Here is a 12,133-nt window from a genome sequence, read left to right on the forward strand (position 1 = left end):
AGTACGAATGTGTACTGTATGCATGTGTACGAAATGCACACACAGGAGGGCAGCCAAGAAGTAGGGCTCAACATTTAGAAATACGGTTTTACTCTAGGAAGCACCCAGCGAAACCACAGAAACGTATGGAAACCCGAAGGATCCTTGGTGCCAGTCCAAAAAAAAATGGATGTTCCAACACTGAGCCTCATGTGGAAACAAAGCATCTTGCACCTCAGTTGCATTTTGGGGGGAGGCTGGAAAATGCGGCATGCTGTTCTTTTTTCTTCATTTGACTGCTCCCCGTTTAAAGAATCGGTTTCTGAAGGTGACCCCCAGCAGGTTTTCTTTAGTGGGAAGGGGAGTGAGGGAGTGTTTTTGGTGCCTTTTAAAAAGCGGGGGTGGGGATTATAGCAAGCTCAAGAAAAGATTTCGATTAGCAGCAGATGTATTGAAGCTGAACAGTTTTGCTCAAAGCAGTTTGCTGCTGAAAGGTTTAATGTTTTCAAATGGTAGTTCAGTGATAAAAAAAGTTAGGAACTTAGGAAGCTGCCTTATACTGAGTCAGACTAGCCCAGTATTGTCAGTACTGACTGGCAGCAGCTCTCCAGGGTTTCAGGCAAGATTCTTTCCTTGCCCTTCATGGAGAAGCCGGGTATTGAACCTGGGACCTTTTGCTTGCCAAGCATGTGCTCTATCACACTCAGCTATGGCCCCTCCCAGCTGTTAAAAAAAATGAGAGAGTGAGAGTTTGGCTATAGACTCTCTTTGATGTACACACACAAATACACACATAGGGAGAATGGATCTGTCAATGCTAAAGAGTACAGTAGTTGATAGGCTTGGAATTTTGTTTTGTGGCGTTCCAGGGAAGTGGGTGTTGTGTTAAGTACTTTAACATCAGGGATATTCCTGTAAAATAAAAGTCACTGTAGTTGCCAATAATAATAATAATAATAATAATAATTTTCCCCTGGCAGAGTTCCTGTGCCTTAAAGAGCTGTGTGGCTGGCAGAAATTCAACAGGTGAGCCTGCATCATTGGACCTCCATGCCTGAAAATGCTTTCGCTTTTGGAATTTCTGACTACCACTCAGTTTTAACGGCACAGGAACCCTGCCAGAAGCCATTTCAAAAGGTGACAATTCTAAACCAGCTTCTGGTGGCTGGCCTGTGCTTTCTCGGACAAGCCACTTGATCAGATGCACAGAGTGTTCTGGGAAGGTGGTGGGCATGCATACATTTGGACTGAAGTTGTAAGGCAAGAGAATGAATCAGTTTAACACAGTGAAGACATTAAGAGAACTCTGGAAATCCTATCTGTTCTTGATAATCATCTGTCTGTTTTAGGAGCGCTGCAAACCACCAAGGACAGAAGGTGCACCACATGGCACCTTTATCCTTTATCTCTTGATAGCAAAGATGCAATATTGAATTGCACTTTATGGAATCAGGATAAGGACCATTTCACACATTACACAGCAGCAAACCTAGCTTTACCGCACTCTGCAGGGAGCAGCAGCCAATCTTGGCTTTCTGATCAGTGAACCTGTATGATACAATTGTTTTCAAGGAGCTGTTCATCCCGCCCATGCTCCACATTTTTCAGTAATCTTAAAAATATTTTCTGAAAAATGACTTAGTTAAGACCATTAGGAGACTGTAGAGGAGTCCCAGTTTGAATAAATTCAAATATGTTTTCATTGTAGCTTATGCTAGTTGAGAATCTGGCTTTGTTGATATCTGTAATTTGCTTCCTGCTGTCCAAGTTGCACAAGTGGATATGTATATAATAACAGTGTGTGAGAGAGAGAGAACAGAGAAGGCACTCCAGTGGAAATAGAAATGCTGCTAAGTTGTAGCACTGATGCGTGTAATGCTTTATTCTATGAAATGGGAACGGTATTTCATTACTCTGTTATGTCTCATATGTTGTTCAACACTTAGGCAAGAACTAACATCTCTAAAAGATATCCATGTCTGATGCTTATTTCTCTTAAGCAGAATGCAAATATCTCTGGTAACCAAATCAGTGTCTGTCAAGTGTCCACATCACTCAAGTAGTTACAAACGTTTTTGAATGTATATCCTCTTTTTAGGAGTCACGCTAGTCCTGTTTGAATTCATTGGTGTTTTGTCATTATCTTCAGTAGATGCAATATGTGTCTGGAGATAAGGGGATTGTATTCAACTGAGTACCTGTCAAATAAAAATGATAACTTTTTGGAGTGCTTTGTTTAATAAGCTTATCCAGTGGGGATAGATTGAGCAATCTCCTTACAGGGCTAAACCTATGTGAACAAAACCTGTGTTCCAAGTAGTGCTTAAAGACAAAACGAACGATATCAGTTCAATGTCTGGACTTTTTTTCCTCCCCTACCTTAATGAAAGTGTTCCATTACAGGGCACATTGCAAGAAGGAAAATGATATAAATGTAAACTGAGTATAGGGGGCACTGTTGTCTAGTAGAGAAGGTGTAATTCATCAAAGAGTTAAGGGCCTGAGTTCCAATCCTGTTTGAAAAGTGCAGGTGATTTGTAAAGTAACCGAACACACTGTGCTTTGGCTATGCCAGCTGTGCATTGTAAACAATGCTTCATCATTTTTGGAGCACTTTTTTTTTTTTTTTAACAGAAACCATGCAGTTGTATGGCAAGACAATTGAAGATCACAAGTATGTGGCTAGGAAACAGTTAACTGGGGTAGATAGCAGGGATGTGTCATTTGCTATAGTCCAGTATCAACTCCGATATAACAGATCTATGTATTTGGCTTTTCTTTTGCATGAAATACAAACACAGACAATACTTGTAATGAGACAACTATAGTGTGACACATTACAGGCTAACTAGTTGTGGTATGAGGTTTAAAGTGCTAGGTACATAAATACACACACAGAGAGAGACGAGAGAGGGAGACCGACCTAATTAACAAAGTCAGAACTAAGGATAGCAACACGTCTCTTGACTACTGGAACTATTCATGTGGCTATTGAATTTTTTAGTGCTTCATTAATCACATTGTGGTCTGTTCCATTAGGATGAAACCTTAGGCACACTTACTTTGAAGTAACTTCCATTAAAATTTCTGGGCTTTATTATTACTTCACTTTACTCATGAGGAAACATGCAGGGGGGTTGGCTGAGTTCTACAATCCTATGCTTGTCTACACTGAAGTAAGCCTCATAGAGTTCAGTTGGACTTACTCTCAGGTGAGTGTTTTTGGATTGTGGCCTTTTCAGTCATGTAAACAAGACATGGCAGCTTTTCCTCTACTTTAAAGAAAGGAGTTGCTTGGCACAATGAAGTAATAGTTGTTACAGTAATACACCAGATTTTGCCTTCTGCTACTACCCAGCTGGAATAGAAAACTATAATGCTGTATGCACATCTAGCAGAGGCCAGCATTTTAATAAAATTACAGAATTGCAAACAGTCTATCTAAAATTGGCTTATAGCTGAAGAAGCTTGTAGATGCAAAAAAAGTTTTAAAATAAGGATAGGTAATGTAAAAAACATTGTGTTGCACTACGCAGGGAGTACCAGTCAGCTTGCTTCCATGAAAAAATGAATAACACAACAGCATGTGATTTTAATAATCCTGACACCACAATCTTTAAACTGATTGTTTCTGCTTTCAGCACATTTTTCTTCATACTGTCAGTTCGGTTTAATTTTTGTAGAGTTCATTGTTCATCTGGTCTGTGTTATCAGGCACTGATATATTAGGCAGAGAGAATAGGTTTTGTATTTATAATCCCACAGGAAAATGGGTCTATCTTAAACGTTTCTTAAGGATCTGGAAGAAATAAACTATTTGATATGCTGTTCATAAAACCGATACGTAGAAACATACAATCTCTGTACCTTACTTCACATGTCTAAACAGAAATTATATTCCTGGGTAGATATTTTACCTTCATCAGCATTTGGGACAACTCCCATTTGAAGCTGCAATACTAATAGCACTTAGGGTGCAATCCTATGGCTGCTAGTCAGCAGCTAGAGGGCCATAGGATAGGTCGGTTCCTGGGAACCAACCTTGGAGCCCGTGCTCCGAGGTCGGTTCCCACAGAAATGACCCCCACCCCCTCCCGCGCTGCCTAGTAGACAGCGCAGATCGGCTCTGCGCTCGCAAGAGCAGCGCGGAGCGGTGAAAATGGAGTGTTCCTGGGGGCGGGGCGGAGAGGTCGGAAATGCTGGTACGTTACATCCTATGTGTTGTCCGGCTGCCACTTCCCACTTCCCACGCTCCGAGGTCCTGTGGCTAGACAGCCGAAATCGTCTGTCTAGCCATGAAAGCAGGGCAGGGGGAGCGAGGAGGAGATCCGTTCCTCAGCACGCCTCCCGCCCTGCACTGGAGAGGAGGTCACCCCTGGGCTCGAAGGCTACAGTCTATCCAGATAGGATTGCTCCCTCCATAAAGAATAAGCCCCATTGAATACAGTGGGGCTTACTTTTTTGTAGGTATGTATAGGATTGCACTGTGTGTTGGCTGTGGTGATCACTTGCCAGATATTTCAAAGACTAACAGCATATAGTCAGCATATAGTCCACCCTAGTGGCCTCCAGATATTTTGGACTATATCTCCCAGCATTCCTGACCAGTGGCCATGTTTGCTGGGGTTGATGGGAGCTGGTCAATGTCATAACGTTGTCAACAGTAGGGAAAATAGACATGCTTTAGTCTGATCCGGTGGGGCTCTTTATGTTCATGTCAATGGCACATTGACATGTAGTCTGTTGAAACGCTGTATAAAAGCCTCACAGCTTAATCCTAACAACGTAGACTAAGAAAGCCCATTAATTTCACTGGGATGTACTTCCAAATAAATATGCATAGGATTGAATTTGTATGGCCCAATCCTACCCATGTATACTCAAAGTTAAGTCCCGTTGAGTTCAATGAGTCTTAATCCCAGGTCAGTGTGTACAGTATTGCAGCCCACGATAGCAATTTGATGCACATTTACTTGGATGTGTTCCCAATGAATGGGAACGTCCATCCGCGTAGACATGAATAAGCCATAAAAAGGTAGTGGTATTCAGAGTGGCAGTGCTACATGTGAATGTAAGAAGCACAAACAAATTACATTTCCTGGAGCATGCCATTGACACCAAGAGTGGCACTTGCACATCATCCCAGAGATACATAGCTGCCTCACTCTGGGCGTCTGCCAACATTCTTGCACTCACTGGAATGACAGTATCCAGGAAATGCAGAATATATGTAGCCTTTCCTGTCTTCCCCCTGCATAAGATATCCAGAGTTGGCCTGTCAGTGGTAGTACAGTTGTAGAAGTGCTGCCACTAATTAATTTCCCCGCTAACTTTTATGTAATAGTGTGCTTGGCCTTTATTTAAATTGTTTATAAATCGTAACCCCTCGCACTACGGGAACTCCATCACTAATATGGGCCATTAAAAATAAGAAGTGAGGATGACATTGTTAAAAGTGATGGAACGTATGGGGTAAAATCCAACATAAGTCCTATTAAGAATAGACCCATTGGAGTGAATGGGATTTAAGTTAGTCATGCCTAACTTAAATCCTATTCATTTTGATGGGTCTACTCTCAGTAGGACTTATATTGGATTTTACCCATAGACTACTAATAATATAATGGTCATATTTTCTTTAGTGCATATTATTGCAGGCCATACTCCTGTGGAAAAGGCAGTTCTACAATGGATTAGGAAACAGAGCCAAAACAAACAAACAAAAAAAACAATCAAAAGAGAAGAGAGAGTAACTCACTAGTCATGCAGAAATGTATAATTGGTCCATTATTAAGTGGCAGTTACATAATTTGAAATTCATCACAGGGATGAATAGACTGTGTGGCCCACAATTATTCTGTGATTAACAGTGCAATCCTATACATTACTCAGAAATCAGTCTCATTGGGTTCAGTGGACTTCCTTCCAGGTAAGTGTAAGGCAGGCAACCTGGTGTTCTACAGAGGTTTTGGATTATAACTCCCCTAAGCCTCAGGTCAATGGTCAGATTATGGGAGTTGTAGTCCAAAACATCTGTAGGGCACCAGCTTGTCTACCTGGTTCCTGATGCCTCACCTATAAGTTGAGAACAAAACTTATGGGAGAACTGATTTGCAGAAGTGGAATTCCTTTGTACAGGTTGCATATCTGAAGAAACCTAGTTCATATTACTGCAGGATTTTTAAAAAGCACTTGTTTCTGATCTAATCCTAACTTGGCACTTGCCTTTTTCATATATGTGTGTTTTAAAGCAACAAGTGCTAAGGAAAATATGAGCCTCTTGGGGAAGACAAAGCATCACTTTCAAAGAGTTTTGTTAAGATTTAGTGGACAGTGGGAGAAGATCATTGACATTCCAGCTGAGTCATAGTTTGAGTGGTCTTGGGCAAGTTGTTATTTCTCAACCTTATTCCTTCAGTCTCTAAAGCAGGCATAATGTTGTGAGGGCAAATGAGGTAAAGATGGTAAAATGCTTTGAAGATTCAATCTGTTCTTCTCTTATTACTTAACTAGAACATGCTTTGCTTTCAACATGATAGAATCCACATGGTTTATTTTATGGTAGTGACTATCTGGAGATACTAGATTGTGCTGTAATTATTTATATTCAATTAATCTTATACATGTCTACTCAGCGTCCTATACATGATTACCTGGGAGTAAGTCCCATTGAACTCAGTGGGACTTGTTTCTCCTGATAAATAATAGTTTTTCTTACCCTAGCCATTTTAGCAACAATTCCTTTTCTGTGTGTCATGAAACTACCTGAATGTTCCATTTTATTCTTCAGAAATGTAGAAAATGAAAAATAATGGTTATAAAAACAAAACCTGTGTTGGACTATTGTTTTTAATAGACGACCTGGAGCCAGCTAACTGCAGGGAAAATGGCCTCTTGTATTTCTTATGATTGGATGTCAGAAAGAAATAGGCATAATTAGTACTTAGCAAAACGCATGTAAGTAGTACAGACTCCCCGTTCCATCCAGCGTGAATAATTGGGTTTCTTCTCATATTCTGCCAGTCATTTATAAAGCTGTTTATCCTACTGGTGGAAGACTTGCAGACAATTAGCAGTGCATTCCTATATATATGTCTGTTTGGACAGCTCATTGGGACTCACTCCATGTTATGTGGGTATGGGATTGCAGCTTTAGTAACAAAGATGAAATTTGGGTTAAGAATGACTGGGATTGAAGCTATCACTGTCAAGCAAGGAATTCTTTTATTTTCCATTGCTTACAGGTTGAATGGCCTTTGTTTCTGAACCCTTTGTTTCCTACCAGGACTAACCTTCAAATAGACCTTGCCATGTGATTTGTTTACCCATTTATATTTGGATTTTTTTCAGCCTTGTGAGAATATTAAGATTTAGATCGTGTTTAGACATTATATTGGAGGTGTGCACGTCTATCTTGGGGTTGACTAGGTTGAACTTTATTCTTTCCATTGTCTTTCTTTTTATTTGTATCCTGAGCGGCGAATGATGACACTAGACATCCTTTATGGGTTTTTTTTCAATTCTTACACTTGGTTGTGTCTAATGTTTGCTGAAATACTTGCAATATTTGCTCATTTCTAGAAGACATGATTTGGACCGGCGAATGTGAGCAAGTTTGTATGTGCATGTCATAATTATCATCCAGGTTCAACTATTGAGGTTCCTCTTTATTGCATCCGCCAGTTACTCAAAATGGCCAAGCGGGAGGTGATGAGTTCATAGAATGGTAGGGTTGGAAGGGGCCTACAAGGCCAAGTTGTTAATGTGTTTGTTGTCTTTCCAACTTGTATAAACTCTAGTGATGTGACTGTGAATGGATTTTATCAACAAAGTAAATGACATCTTAGTGTGGTGGTAATTAATATAAAGGGTGCCCCTTATGTTTCATGGGGGATGTTCTGAAATAAAGGGCATTCTTTTAAAATAAGAGAAATTGAGCAACCTTATGATTTCTGAATCCTGAATTCATTTGATACACCCAAAAGGAAACAATTAAGGCTGCAGTCCTAAATATTCTACCTTGGAGTTAAGTATCATTAAATCAATAGCTCAGTCATCTAGCTGGCTCACTATCACTCTGTGAATCCATGGTTCTGTTAATGTAAAACAAGTGTGCCTATTTTTCACAGTCAGGCCTGGAGCATGTCTTATTAATTTTGCCTCTTTTATATTGCATCATTAATCATGTCTTACTACAAAACAGCCTTCCCCAACCTGGTGCCCTCCAGATGTGTTGGATTTCAAATCCTATCATCCCCAGCTAGCACATGTTGGTTGTGGATGAAGGGAGTTGTTGTCTGCCACTAGGTTGATCCAGCACCAGATTGTGGAAGGCTGCCATAAGACATAAGGAGCTGCCTTATATTAAGTCAGATCTTCAGTCCGTCTAGCTCTGTAGGCTCTACTCCAGTCTTCCCCAATCTTTTTTGTACTTACCCTGCCAACAGAACCACAGTTTTCTATGCTTCTCAGAGTTTGCTATGAACACCTCAAGAATCGTTCGGTTAGGTCAGCCATCCCCAACCTGGTCCCCTCCAGGTGCTTTGGCCCACAACTGCCAGCATTCCTGATGGCCATGCTCACTGGGGCTGATGGGAGTTGTAGCCCCAAACATCTGGAGGGCACTGTGTTGGGGAAGACTGGTCTGTGTTGACTGGCAACAACTCAAGTCTCAAGACTGAGGTCTTTGCCAGCGTCCCAGCTTTAACTAGAGATGTTGATGTGTGTGTGTGTGCATGTTGTGATTAATTACAGGCACTGCTGTACAGCAAGAATGGGGAACCTCTTTTCTGTGGGTTCCTCATCAGGTCCCACAAGCTTCTTTTGCTGTTATCTCCTATCACTGATGGGATAAGAGGGCAGGTAAAGGCAATTACTCTTTAAATACCCAGCAAAGAATTGAGCTGTTGCAAAGATTTTGAGCTGTGCCTTTTGTAGGCAGGAGACCTGCTTACTTGGGAGTGGACATACAGAGGCTTGGTATTTGGTGGAAAGTGCTGCCAATTGAGTAGACATGCAGAAGCCTTGTCCTACTTACTTCTGAGTAGGCTAAACATAGTAATCATCACATTTGGCCCTGTCCACAGATGGAACATAGGTCCCACATTCCCTGAGACCTTTCTCCTTTACAATTTGGCCCTTGGGCTGAAAAAGGTTCCCCACCCCTGCTGTAAAGTGTAGACCATGGTGTTGCTTCTCTTAGACCTCCCAGCAGCTTTTGATACCATAGACCAGATGCCCCCAATCTGGCACCCTCCAGATGTTTTGGACTATAACTCCCTTCAGCCACAGCCAGCATGGTCAATAGTCAGGGATGATGGGAGTTGTAATCCAACACTTTTGGAGGGCACCAAGTTGGAGAAAGTTACCATAGAGCATTGTATCCTTCTGGGCCACCTCTCCAGACTGGGACTGAGAGACACGGTGTCACAGTGGTTCCTGTCCTTTCTGGCAGGATGGACTCAGGTGAAGGTAGTGCTGGACTGGGAGACTTCATGGCCATTGGTCTCTGGGGTGCCTCAAGGTTCCATCTTGTCTCCCATGCTTTCTAATAACCATGTGAAACTGCTGGAGGAAGTCATCTAGAGATTTGGGCTAAAGTGTCATCAGTATGCAGATGACATTAAGCTCTATCTCTCTTTCCCACCTCTTAGTATTGGGGAGGCTGTAGAAACCTCTACTTCAGCTGTTTTCACAGGTGCAGCCTTATTTCCCCCATTAAAGTCTATGGAGACAGTGCTGTCTCCAAATACTTGCATCAATGAAGCTCCAAAATGGTCCAAAACTTTGGGACCAGCTCACTTCCTTCCAGCTTGCTTTGGGGAAGACCCGCTTCTCTTTCAGAGCCTCAGATGTCTGCATGACAAATTTTGGACCAGAGACATTGGAAATGCAGAATACATGTGGCCCCATGCTCCAAGATTCACCCAGGATGCAAGGTCCCAGGGTATTTGCATGTCTGATTTGAAATCAGAACCTTATAATTACTCCTAATAACATCCCCAGGGGCTACCTGTTGTTATTAACATTTCCATTTGTAAAGGTTGGAAGCAGGAGTTAAGTGGCATCTGTGTATGGGTGCTCCTGAAATATACAGATGAGGCAACATTTAAACCTGGACCATCCAGCTTAATGCTTTATTAGATTTTCATCTTCGAACCTTGAATTCTATGCCAAACCAATACAATTACCAGCTCCAGTAGCAAATAAAGGCCTTGTTGCTTTAGTATCTCCAATGCAGGAAGACATTATATGGGAATGATAACTATTTCCCCAGTAATCCAGATTTCCATCTTCTGGGAGGAGAATGGACCATGGCAACATTGGGAAAAAATGTCTTAATATCCTTTTATCCCAGATCAGTTAAAGCAACATGAACTGTCTCTAGTTCAGGAGCTGACAACCCTAGTTGCATAAGGTTCTGTATTTGAAGCTGATATCTTGTCTCAGTAAGTATTCTCCTTGTGTACCTACCTGAACTTTTTGGGAAGGGTCCCATAATTTCTCTGTGGTTGAAACTGACCTGGTGAAATGGGATCAGCACCTGAAGGCTTCAATGGCAGAGGTTTCAAACATGCTTTGATTTCATTCTGTGTTGTTGTTTTTTAAGCCCTCCCCTATCTTACAGCTTTCAGCATACTGGAGTTTATACATTCCCACAATGTGTAGCTTCTTTTGCTGGTGGGAAACTAAGCCCCTAAATCAGGCTTCTGTGTATGAGGCTTTTGTTCTGACAGCTGTCAAAAGATATTGGAAAGGTTTAGCCTTCACTTGATTGGTTGGTGATTTCAACTAGTTACAAGTGTAAGGTCTCTAATTGGTAGAAGCAACTTCTGAAATCACGTGAAGTTGTTGTCGCTTTGGGGAAAAAGACAGGTGACAAAATGGAGAGTCCAGGCAGCTTTCTATGGATTTGGTTGGCAGTCTTGTGCCTCTGGTTAAGAACAAAATCGCTAATGACAACTTGCAATTAAAAAGAAAGTGAAGGAGAAGAGATCAGATCTGTCAGTCCCTTTCTCAGTCTTGAGCACCATAACACTTCACTTCTTATGTTCTTCTGTGCTTTTAAAAATCATTTCATTGACTGGATATCAGGTCTGTAAGGGTAAGCTAACTACAATAGCTGAACACACAATTTCCAGGAACCTTTCAGTTTTAGGGGCTTTGATTACCAGATATGGGAGGTTAACAGCCAAGAAATGTATATTATTATCATGCCCTGATGCCAAACCTCCTTTAGACATGGGTCAGCAGAAGAATGATGAGCTTTATGGACCATTGATCTTACCCACCATGGACATTCTTAACTTTACTTGTTCTTCATTTTGCTGGACAAACTGATTGTAATTCAAATTGCAAAACAATGAGCTGTAAATTGTAGGTGAATTCATCTTGTGGTGTATTTGGTTAGCAAGAGGACTTGCTCAATGATAGGAATGGTCTTAGGACAGTTTAGGTTTGTTTCCCTTCCCATTATCAGTGCCCACAGGCAGCATACTACTTTTAAGGTTTAGCAACATCTGACAAATGAATCACTGGCACGATATTAGCAGTTCCTGTACAAGGAATGGTACTGAACTAATCAAGTGCTTCTGAAATGATGGGGTCATTGGTGCATTTTAAGAATCCTGCTGCTGTCATTAGGATGTGATGTAATGTTTGTATTATGTTCATCCCAGAGTCCAAAGGTTGGATTAGTTTTACTTTCTGGCAGAGTTCTAGGAAGCAGCATGATGCACTCCAGCAGAGATTAACAGTAGTGATGAGTCTGAAAAGAGATGATGTCGAAAAGTGAGCAATAAAATTAGTAGGGCAGAAAATAATAACCATGGAAAGGAGCAAAGAACTGTGTAGGGCACTGGCTATTGGAAGGCCCTGCATTTTGGAGACTTTGTTGGATGTAGTCTGTACAAATCTTGATAGACTAAGGGTGCAATCCTATGCATGTTTAGACAGAAACAAGTCCTACAATTTCCAGTATGCCCCAGACTTTAAAAAGTGAAGAAAAGCTGGGAAGGAAGCTGATATTGGTCGACCACAAAGCTAAGACTTTCTAGGTAGTGCTTTTAGTAACTCTTTGTCCTATAATATGCTAGTCTTCTTGACAGGTTGTTGCTGCATACACCTTAGGTAGCCGTTGCAGTTTGCATCACGA

The 12,133-nt window shown here is 41.4% G+C and overlaps 1 protein-coding gene across 1 annotated transcript in view; it reads left to right on the plus strand.

Moving 5' to 3' along the window:
* The window catches only part of PLPP3 (phospholipid phosphatase 3), an 82,978-nt gene that overhangs the window by 752 nt on the left and 70,093 nt on the right, over positions 1–12,133 (plus strand). The window lies entirely within an intron of this gene.

The sequence above is a fragment of the Heloderma suspectum genome, chromosome 4 (genome assembly GCF_057233095.1).
Source record: "Heloderma suspectum isolate Gila_16-S chromosome 4, 16-S_ref, whole genome shotgun sequence".
NCBI lineage: Eukaryota > Metazoa > Chordata > Lepidosauria > Squamata > Helodermatidae > Heloderma > Heloderma suspectum.